This window comes from Cryptomeria japonica, chromosome 8, assembly GCF_030272615.1.
Source record: "Cryptomeria japonica chromosome 8, Sugi_1.0, whole genome shotgun sequence".
Classification (NCBI taxonomy): domain Eukaryota; kingdom Viridiplantae; phylum Streptophyta; class Pinopsida; order Cupressales; family Cupressaceae; genus Cryptomeria; species Cryptomeria japonica.
Window position 1 is genome coordinate 331,050,650 of NC_081412.1, and position 11,124 is coordinate 331,061,773.

The 11,124-nt window shown below is 38.8% G+C and overlaps 1 pseudogene; it reads right to left on the bottom strand.

The window, feature by feature from the left end:
- Positions 1-9,095: 9,095 nt before the first annotated feature.
- Positions 9,096-10,515, bottom strand: LOC131061521 (uncharacterized; annotated as a pseudogene).
- Between the last annotated feature and the right edge of the window lie 609 nt (positions 10,516-11,124).

The window sequence follows — 11,124 nt, forward strand, 5'->3', positions numbered from 1 at the left end:
GTTTTGGATATGTAGGAAAGATAGAAATGCTAAGCTCACGGCTTGTGTGAGGTTTTAAGAGGCTCAGTGTATATAAATATGCTTCAGATGCATGAACTCAATTTGTAATCTATCATTGTTCAATACAAATGAAAATATCCTCTTTTCCCTCTTTTTTCAACACTGCGATGTATCTTTATGTAAATGCAATCATTCGATAAATATGCATCCTCTGGCTAAAATTACATGGGCAATGAAATTTTAGATAACAATTTGGCGACTTCTACTGTATGTATGCCTGCTATACAGGACCCAGTAGCCTTAGAAATCCATTGGGCAGTGAGTCTTCTAGGAACAACTCTGGACTAGGGCAAATAGCTGAGATAAAATAGTGTAAAATAGAATTTTGAGTGCAGATTTATGGCTCTAGATAGCTTGGCTCCCCTATCCTGAGGGATAGGTGTACATTCATAATCTTATATTGGACTATTTTGTCTCAGTTATCTATCAGATTTGAATATTTAACAGCAACTTGTGTCAAAACACTTATTGAAAACAGGGAAACTAAAAGTTAGCTAGACATTACAGATACTAATAATAGGCAAGGTAGTATTAGGTGAGTGGGCTGGGTAATGAAGTTCTTCATGATGTATGCATGTTAAGTATACTCCAGCATATAGAATGCAGGATTTGATTACACAACCCCCTTAGTTGATATGAGCCTACTAGTATTAGTATTTCTACTGCCTAGTCAACTGCAAACTGTGCAACAGCACTTAGGAACACCAAAACTGAAAGCAAATAGTGCAGCAGCACTTTATTCCTCCACTAATCTATTACTTATAAAATAGGACAGACCTCAAAACAAGGTTTGAGGTAAATACCGTTTACCGGTAATGGCAGATTTTCCCCTTCCAGCGTGGCCAGCTGAAAAGCATTGTGTTCCTTGCATTCTGTTATAACAAACGGACCTCCCCAAAACGAATCAAACTTGGTGTGTTTGCCTGGTCTGCTCTTGAGCTCATCCCACTTGAGTACAACATCTCCCACATTGAATTCCCTGGCTCTAGCTTTCCTATCAAAACTCTTCTTCACCTGCAACTATTGAAACTCCATTGTTTGTCCCGCTTTTCTCCTACTTTCCTCCAATTCCATTAATTGTGCATAACGCACTTGCATAGGATCTTCTTCTTCAAATAACACCATCTGAGCGGCCATATCTAGTGCTGGAAATTCTGTTTCTATTGATAACCTTGCTTCCTTCCCATAAACCAACTGATAAGGTGAGTTTCCAATAATTTGCTTTGGTGTGATTCTGTCCACCCACAAGGCTGCCTTCAGCTTTGAATGCCAATCACACTGATTTTCTTGTAAAGTCCATTTGATGATTCTGATTAAGTTCTTATTTGTGGACTCTGCCAATCCGTTGCCTTGAGGATAATAATTGGAGCTAGTATTGAGATATATGTTGTGTTTAATAGCCCAATCAGTCACCCTTAAGCCTACAAAAGCGAGTGCATTGTCGGACACTATGGAGTCGGGAACTCCAAACCTGTTCACAATATCATCATAAAAATTAAGAACAGCTATCTCATTAGCATCCTTCAGTGCTGCAGCCTCAGTCCATCTAGTAAAATAATCGGTTGCAGTAATGATCCACCGGTGGCCTGCACTTGACGGTGGGTTAATAGGACCAATGAAATCAACACCCCACCTGTCAAAAGGTTGTTCTGCTTTTATAGGATGTAACGGTAATGCTGGCAGCCGTTCTTTCCCTGCAAACATAACACACTTTACACACTTCCTTACATATGCATGACAGTCCTTGAAAACATCTGGCCAATAGTAACCAGCCCTTAGGATTTTATATGCAGTAGTCCTGGGAGAGAAATGACCTCCCGAATGGCCATCATGGAATTCATGCAAGATTTTTGTAATCTGATTTGAATCAATACATCGAAGGAGGACACCATTGTGATCTTTCCTATACAATATATCATTAATCAAGACAAAAGGGACTGATTGTAACCGATAGTACCTTCTTTTTGCCTTATCTAGGTTTGCTGGACACTCACTAGTCTTTAGAAAGTGAACCATATCCTGCAACCAGCTTGATGTACTGTTATCATCAGCAATCAAATCAATCACCAAAGCTGTTTCTACTCCTTCTTTTCTTGAAATTTCATTTGTAACAATCTGTTCACACAAGCCTCTTCCTCTGACCAATTTAGTGACCTGGATGTCTAAGTCATACTCCATAACCCGTGTTATCCAACCAGCTCTTTTCTCATTGAGATCTTTACTGAGGAGAAACTCTTTTACACTTGGATGAGCAACCTTCAGGTGTACCTTGTTATGAGACAACAAGTGCCGAAACTTTTTAAGGCTCTTTACAACAGCAAGGACATGCTTTTCAACAAAGCTATACCTCTGCTCATAATCTTCCAATCTTTTGCTAAAAAATGCAATAGGCTGTTCCAATCCTTCTGTGTTTTTCTGGACCAACATTGCAGAAATAGCCTCATAACCACCATATGCATACAAAATGAAATCTTTGCTAAAGTCTGGATTTACTAGAGCAGGTGCTGTTGCAAGTGATTCCTTGATAGTTTGAAAATTTAACTTTGCTTCTTTTGTCCAGTGGAAAACAGCATTTTTCTTCAACATGGCTGTAAGTGGTTTCAATAAATCTGCAATATTAGGCAAGAAACGCCTAACAAAATTAATCCTCCCAATGAAAGATTGTAATCCCTTCTTATGATGCGGCAGGGGTATCTCCAAGATTGCTGCTATTCTTTCCGGATCCACTGTGACACCTTGCTTAGAAACAACATAACCCAACAAGTTTCCTTCATGAACAGCAAACATGCATTTCTTAGGGTTGAGTGAAACACCAAACTCCTTGCAGCACTCAAAAATCTGCCTTAAGTGCCCAAGATGATCTACGACTTTCTTAGAATAAACTGTGATATCATCAAGATAAACCAAAACAAACTGGTACATCAGATTACTAAATGCCATATCCATGGCTTTCTGGAATGTTGCCCCTGCATTGGATAAACCAAAAGGCATTCTTTTGTAGGCCATGGTACCCCATTTAGTGGTAAAAGCTGTTTTATACTGGTCTTCATTTCTGACCAGAATTTGGTTATATCCCGAATAACCATCTAGAAGTGAGAATCTTTCCGAGCTAGCCACATTCTGCAATATTTGTTCCATTGAAGGAAGAGGATGCCTATCCTTCAAGGATGCTCTATTCAGGTCCCTAAAATCAACACATAATCTAAGCTCTCCATTCTTTTTCCTAACAGGTACAAGATTGGACACCCAGCTAGTGTGTTTGATGGGAAAGATAATGCCACTTTCAATCAGCCTAAAAACTTCCTTTTGCATTAATGGCTCTATCTTTGGGTTGATAGGACGCTGCCTTTGTCTCACTGGTTTAGCATTTGGTTCTAACTCGATGGTATGCTGTGCTAATTCAGGATTGAAACCTTTCAAATCAGCATATTCCCATGCAAAAATGTCTGCAAATTCTTGAAAAAGCTGAACATATGACTCCTTTTCAGTAGAGGAATTCACTTTACCTATCTTTAAGCTCTTCCCAGGTGCAACCTCCAACTCTTCATAATGCTCTTGCGAAACCACCAAACTGGTCTTATTCTTTTTAGCTTGATCATCTGAATTAAAAATTGACTCCAAGGTAACAAGACCCTTGGGCAATTTATTTGACTTCAATTGAATGACTTGATCCTCATATTGTTGCTGAATTCTATTCTGATTTGAGGCAGCGAACATATCTTCCTCCAGTAGGAATTGTAAAATTTGTTCATCCGACTCAAACACTTGCCAATTAATATTATTATCCGGAATTGAGGGCCGGATAATAATCTTGATATGCTGCTGATCACAGGTCCCTGTCATACTGTTTGGTATATCATATTGGGCTCCAACTGCAGCTAACCGATCAGCATGCTGATTTCTACTTCTTGGAACAACTATAATGTTAAATGCATCAAAAACTTCAATGGAATCCCAAACCCTGAGCTTGTATGCTTTTAAAGTATCATTTTTTACTGCATTCAAACCTCTAACTTGGTTAACAATTAGCTCACTATCACCGTGCACCTTCAGGTTTTTAATTCCACGTTTTCTTGCCCACTCTAAACCTTGAATCAGCCCTTCATACTCTGCTGTATTATTGGTACAGGCAAAACCAAACTTGAAAGCTGCATAATATTTTTCACCCTTAGGTGAAACAAGCATAACTCCACCTCCTGAACCATTCCTGCTTCGTGACCCGTCAAAAAACATCTCCCAAACATCATTCTGGGATTCAATATTAGCTTCTTGTCCTTTAACCAGATTAGGTATAATTAAACCAGCTTCTTGAAACATATAATTTCCCAAACCAGCATCCACAAGGATGCTAGTTTCATCTTCCAAAACATTCTTTGCTGCCCATTCATCTAACAGGACATCCGGTATTTCACTGACCTGAGTTACAGGCTCATGAACAACTGCATACTCATCATGCTCAAAAATCATACAATTAGCATTAATGATGTTAGGCGTATAAGGCTCTATATGATTCTTAGACAACAGTTCAGATTTGATAGTCACTTTGGTTCCATATCTAGTTCGGAACAGCATGTGTGACCAATCGGATGATAAATATCCTCCTATTTTGGCAGTAAATTCTCTTGACAAACACAGGGCAAAATATGGGGGCAGATCTATGACATAAATATCTTGAGATATAGAGAAATTAGGACAAGCATGTAAGGTTAAACTAGCATCTTTGATAAAGCCTATAGTCCTAACAGCCGAACCATCAAGCTGTACTACGCCTTTCTCTAATAAATCATATTTTAGACCAAGTTGATCAGCAATCTTTTTAGGCATAACAGAGCATGTAGCTCCGCTATCCACCATGCAATTGTGTACCAAATTATCACCAATAATAAGAGAAACGTAAAACGGAGGAGGTTTCACGCTCTTACCTTGGACTGAAGTTGCTTCTTTATTGCTGTTCCCCTTTTCATCATTGTGAACAACAGTATTAGTCAACACAGCCTCCTTACCAGCATCAGCAAATGTCACCTTTGGAGGATTTTCTTCATTCAATGCCTTCTTCAAACTATTGACTTGTCCAGGAATAGCTAAAGAATCCCACATGCTCATGGTAACATTCATCTTTTTCATGGTGTCCACAATGCTGTAAGGTACAGCTGAGTGTACTTTCTGTTGTGTCTTGACAACAGACGTATCCGCATCCTTTTGAAACTGCTCCTTAGCTGCTGCAACAGGTACTTTCTTCAGAATGCTTGGTATTTGCATTGTTTTGAATGACGATTCTTCGGTTGCAGGCCCTTTACCTTTCTCTGATGTTTGGCCTATGTCAAGAGCTCTTTTCTTAGCTCGAGTATTGGCTGCAATCGGTGAATCGCCATTCATACCATTAAATTCTTCATCTTGCCAGTTAAGTAAACCAGTTTCCATAGTATGCATATCTTGTTGTTGTTCAGGCAAAACTGGAGGTATATCCGGTTGTGAGCTTGCAGCATTTTGTACCATGAGAGCTTGATTTATCATGCCATTAGAGCATGTAGACTGATTATGAGCTTGGTTGCAAGGATAACACCAGTCTACCTCTGATATTAAATTGTTTTGAGCAGGTACAATGTCTCTTACTGCATTAGCAGCATTCAAAGGTGCTGGATTGTAAGGCTGATAAGACCTCTGATTAATATTTTGCCTCGCACCTTGGTAATTATTCTGATAAGGCTGTCTATTCTGCTGGTACTGTTGATTGTAGCCTTGATTTGGTTGCTGAAAAGTTGGCCTTGGAGCTTGATAATGCTTCTTAAGACTTGTCAACTCATTTCCCAAAGTCTGTAAAATATTTTCTATCTTTTGCTGGCTGCTCCTTATCTCATGTATTTCATTCGACGTGCCTGCCACCGTTGTCTCTTGAGGAACAGCAATAGGCATTGCTGGTATAACAGGCAAAGAGGCAAGAGGTGGTATATTGATTGGCATATCAGGTTGAATAGCCGGAAAATAAGGCATTGGAGGCCTAGGTGCTATCTTACCAGCCTGTATAAGGCTATTTTCTGCTCTAATAGCAATGCCAAAAGCTTGGGGCATCGGAGTACCACCCATTGATTGAATCATAACCGAGATATCACTATTCAAACTTTTTAGAAAATACAAAAATGCATGATCTGCACTTGGTCTTACCGCTGCTGGTATTCGTTTCAATGTTTTTTGAAAATGAGAGTTGAAATCTGTCATCTGCTCTTGAGGAGCACGCTTGATAGTTGTGAGTTGTTCCACCAGGGACAAGTGATCAGACTTGTCTTCAAAAAACTTGGTTAACAGATCCCCAAGTTCATCCCATGAGTTAACTGACCCCACAGCCAAAGTTCTGTACCATTCTAAAGCTTTTCCTTTCAAGGATGTTGCTAACAATTTCACAGCAACATCTTCTTCTGTAACATGGTGCACATTACATAAACTTGCCACATCACGGATGTGGTCTATTGCCAGTGTTTGGCCTTCTCCAGTGAAATCAGGTAAGCCTTTTAGTGCTGCCAAAGGCACGTCATGATGCTGGGCAAAATTCAATGGGCTTCCTTGATCGAAAGGCACGAAGGCAAAGGCTCTTGGTAAGGCCATAGCACCAAACTGAACTGATGTACTTGCTGCAGCAACTCTACAAGTAGGTGAGGCTGAATGTCTATCTCTTCGATTCTTGTTTTCAGCTTTACCTTTTCTTTGATAAACTTTTGTAGGAGGTAATGACTTGCCTCTTTTTGTATATATGGTTCTTTTGGCTGACCTTCCTTGTCTTTTTGGTGAAGAAAGCTGTAAATATTCAAAGTCTTTGGAACTTCTAGTTTCAATTCTTCTCATAAGGCAAAAAGAAATTATGTTCACTTGATCTTTTCACCAGAGAGTCGCCAGATACACAAATTTATAACCTCTTACAGGTCTTATTATACTGACAGTGCATCAAAATCAGCATAAAATATGAAAATGAACCTCCTTTAAGGTCCCACCGGGCGTGCCAAAACTGTTAAGGCTCAAATTTGCACCCTACTAAACTACAAGTTTAGTAATTTGGCCTAACATGGGATTCACTTCTGCATGTGGGCAATGCGCAAATTGAAATGAAACCTCCGGTTCCTAGGCTGGCTCCTATTGGATAAATCGCCTATTTGCTCTTCTAACAACTGAAAACTTGGTAGGAAAAGGGAAGAGAAAAGGAAAACAATAAAAATAAACTAAGTAACTAGGTGATTCACCAAACTTTGAGGGAAACTAAAATGATAATGACAGGTCTCTTATTGCAAAAATTTCTATTTTAGTGGGTAACACTTTTGTTCTATATAGGCCTGCATAAATGTTTCACAGAAAGGTCCTAGACTGAGCAATCAAGGAAAATATATATTCACATGAAAGCTCCATGTTCTTGTGGACACAAACTGCAACCTGCAAACAAAATACACTTCTGCAACTAGGCTCTTGATGAGACAAAATAACAAGGAATAATACAATTCACTGGTTACCTCTATCAATCATGCTATGAACACAAAGATACAGAAAGAAAAGAAGGCTTGAAAAAGAAACTTAATAAAACCTTGCTCCAAAAGATGTTGTCATCATATATTCAGTCTCCAAGATTGAGTTACAGAAATTATACAAGAAAATATGCTAAGGACAAAATGTTGTCACAAGAGCCTTCTCTGCATAATCAGAACTAACTCCAAAATGAAGTGTCTTCAGGCACTAAGTACAAAAAAACCCCAACTGATTTGGGTCGGATGCAAGAAAAATGCCTCAAAAAGAGGAGTCTAGAAGACACCAAAGAGGGCTATAAACCTGGAAAAGTCTTCCTTAATAAATAATCAACCCAAAAGAGCACTAAAAACAGCCTCAAAACAATTAACCAAGTAATAAAAGCTCCCCAAAATGGTGGAAAAGTCCAACTTCGACCCTTTACCTAAAATTGCTCCAACCTCCCTAGATTTGCTCCATTTGGTTTCAAACAACCTCATGTTCCTATAAAGACGCTCTTGTCTCCAAAAATATCTCAACTCCTTTTGAATTCTTCCCAAGTGGTTATGAGTGATCCTATATGCTCTCCTTATGTCTCCAAACTGAAAAGACTTCTTCTTCAAAACTAAGTCAAAAGACTTAGTCTCCTTCTTGCATATGAGTATACCTTTTACATTTCGAATAATAATATTTAATTACAATTTATAATTGCATTGTAATTAAATACTTTTTTTTTACAAAGAAACACCAGCTTTTGAAATAAGAATGAAAACAAAAATATAATAAAAATAAAACATATTTGATATTTTAATAAACATCCATTTATCGAATATGTTTGATTTTTATTATATTGCATATTTAATAAGCCCAGCGGACTTGAGGGAGAATATAAAATATGACAAAGGATTTTTATAACCCTAAAGTTTTACATTCCCATCGCATTTTTCCATTTTGCAAAGTGCGAATAGCGAAGAAAGTTCTGGAGGGTTTGGTGCCGCCTTCAACAAACAGTGCTGGGCTTTCTGAGTCTGCAAATCTTTTCCTCTACAGGTATGCTCGCACCACATTTACCAGGAAACTTAGTGTGTTCGTTTTTTTTGTTTTTTTTTACATTTTTACCATATATATTGTTTCCTCCTCCTTCACGCTGTGGCTTAAGAACAAATGCTTCTGGCATTGTGATTGCATCCTGTATAATTTTTTGCATTGGAATGCAAGCTCCATAATCCAGCAAAGCATTTCCGAAGTTTGAGTGCATCATCTTTATTATTGATAAATCTCTCAGTATAACAGTGTCAACAAATGAGGGAGACTCACCCAAAAGAGAGGAACTATTGTCATCCTTGATAACCAATGTATGATTAGAAGAAAGTTTATGTACACATGTATTGAACCTTTCAAGAACATTGGGTTTAGCCAGCTCCTGCTGAACCTTTTTTTTTTTTCGAGCCAGCAAGATGATATGAAATTGATGGGCATTTGATGGCAGAAGACATCTCCAACATCAGTAAACACACAAGACCATTCCGCCTGCCATTGCATACATTGGAAGATTGCTGCAAAACTTCAACGAGGGCATCAAATCCCCTTAACATTCTTCAATGGCCAGAGAATTAGACATACAAGTCTGATCTGAAGCTTAATTTCTAAAAATAGTCAAGTTTAGTGGGATACTCTTTAAAAAAACAAAAAATCCTAATTCACTGGCCCTTTCCTTCTCAAATGTCTCAAAATACTGGTAGATAATGGTTACAGCAAGAAGAATTCCTGTCCCAGAACCAATAGCACCCATAAAATCGGCCATGACAGTAAGAGCACCGATGCAAATGCCACCAAAAGCTGCAGCTGTTGGTATGTAACGATTCAGCTCCTTCTGGAGATTAGACTCTCTGTGGCCTGGCATAACCATTTGTTGTTCCTTAAGCTGTTTTGCCACATCTCTGGCAGAGGAACCTGATACTTCAATCCATGTCTTTGAAAAGAGTGCGCATGCTGTCAGCATAAAAGTCAAATAGAAAAGAGCATGGAAAGGATTTGCTGCCATCTCTGCCAATCTGGCAGGTGGAGTGATGTAATAGACAAGGCCGCCAACGGTAACAGACTGGCCACTTGAAGAATACTCGGATTCTTTCCACTTTCCAAGCAAATTAATAAGAAAGTTTCCACTGTACCTTCTGTAGAGCAACTGAGAAATGAAATACAAATTTGAAACCAGGGCTGACTGCAGAATGATTGGCATGTTAAATGTGTAAAATAACTTAATAGGATATGATCCTTGCTGGCCACGTGCATTCTTTGATCTCACAGGCAAAACAACCTGAAAGCCTGTGAAGTATATCACAATGAGAAAAACCAAAACTGTTGCAAGTAGATTGGTCACATTTGGAAGGTTCTGCCGGTAAAAAGCCTCTCTGAGTGCTTGGACCTTGTCTGTTCGGGTTATCAACAAATGGAACAATGCGATGACAGCTCCCTCAAACTCAGCACCTCGTCCACTATTAATTGTTGTGGGACTAAATGCCTTCCATATGATATTCTCACATATGTTAGTTGCAATGAATAAGGAAATGCCAGAGCCCAAGCCATATCCTTTCTGGAGCAACTCGTCCAAACATATCACAATTATACCAGCAAAAAAAAAGTTGGACAATAATAAGGATGGCATTGCCAGCTCCAAGGTCACTGACGTCACCATACATTCCTGAAAGCACGTATGCAACTGCTTCACCAATTGTGATAAGTACACCAAGTAACTTCTGCGCACCATTCAATAGTGCACAATCTTTTCGAACACTATTGTCCACCTCAATTATCTTAGATCCTGCCAAAAGCTGCATCACTAGGCCTGAAGTGACAATAGGGGTAATACCAAGCTCCATAACAGTTCCACGATTAGAGGCCAGAATTACACGCATCCAATAGAATGGATCTGCACCTGTAGCTGAATGTATACCATACAGAGGCAACTGACTGCATACCGCTTTGTGTTGAAAGATTGTAATTTGTGTCCTCAGCTTTGACCCGAATATTTGTTGGCCCCGCTCGTCGCCCCGCTCTCATAGTAACCATTTAGAGTGAGGATAAGTTTGAATAACGTAGCTTTTCCAACAAGAACATAAATGACTCCAAATCGGATGTACCAGCGAAACTCCCTTATATAAACTTTAGCTTCACTGCAGAGTAGAGCCAGCATAATACACCAAGTGACACCTTCGACTAGCAAACTTACAACCTTTTGATGAGATTGTGTTTTATCCTTATTAAATTTCTGACTTTGGCACATGCTGTGATTGATCTTATGTAGAAATGAAGTTCGAGCACGAGCTCGTGACACTCATTTCATTACCAGTTGATTCTGATTTCATTGAAGTTCACTGTTCGAACATGCATTTAAAACTCAAATACTCTGTTTCTTTACCAACTTGCTGCATTGAATTGTTTATCTTCATGATGTGGTATTGACCCTTTTATAAATACTGTAAGGTTTCACATTGAAATAATATGTCCCTTAAAATAGTTTATTCATTAATATCTTCTTTTATGCATATCATGGATAGTAAAGTAAAAGGTTTCATATTTAAA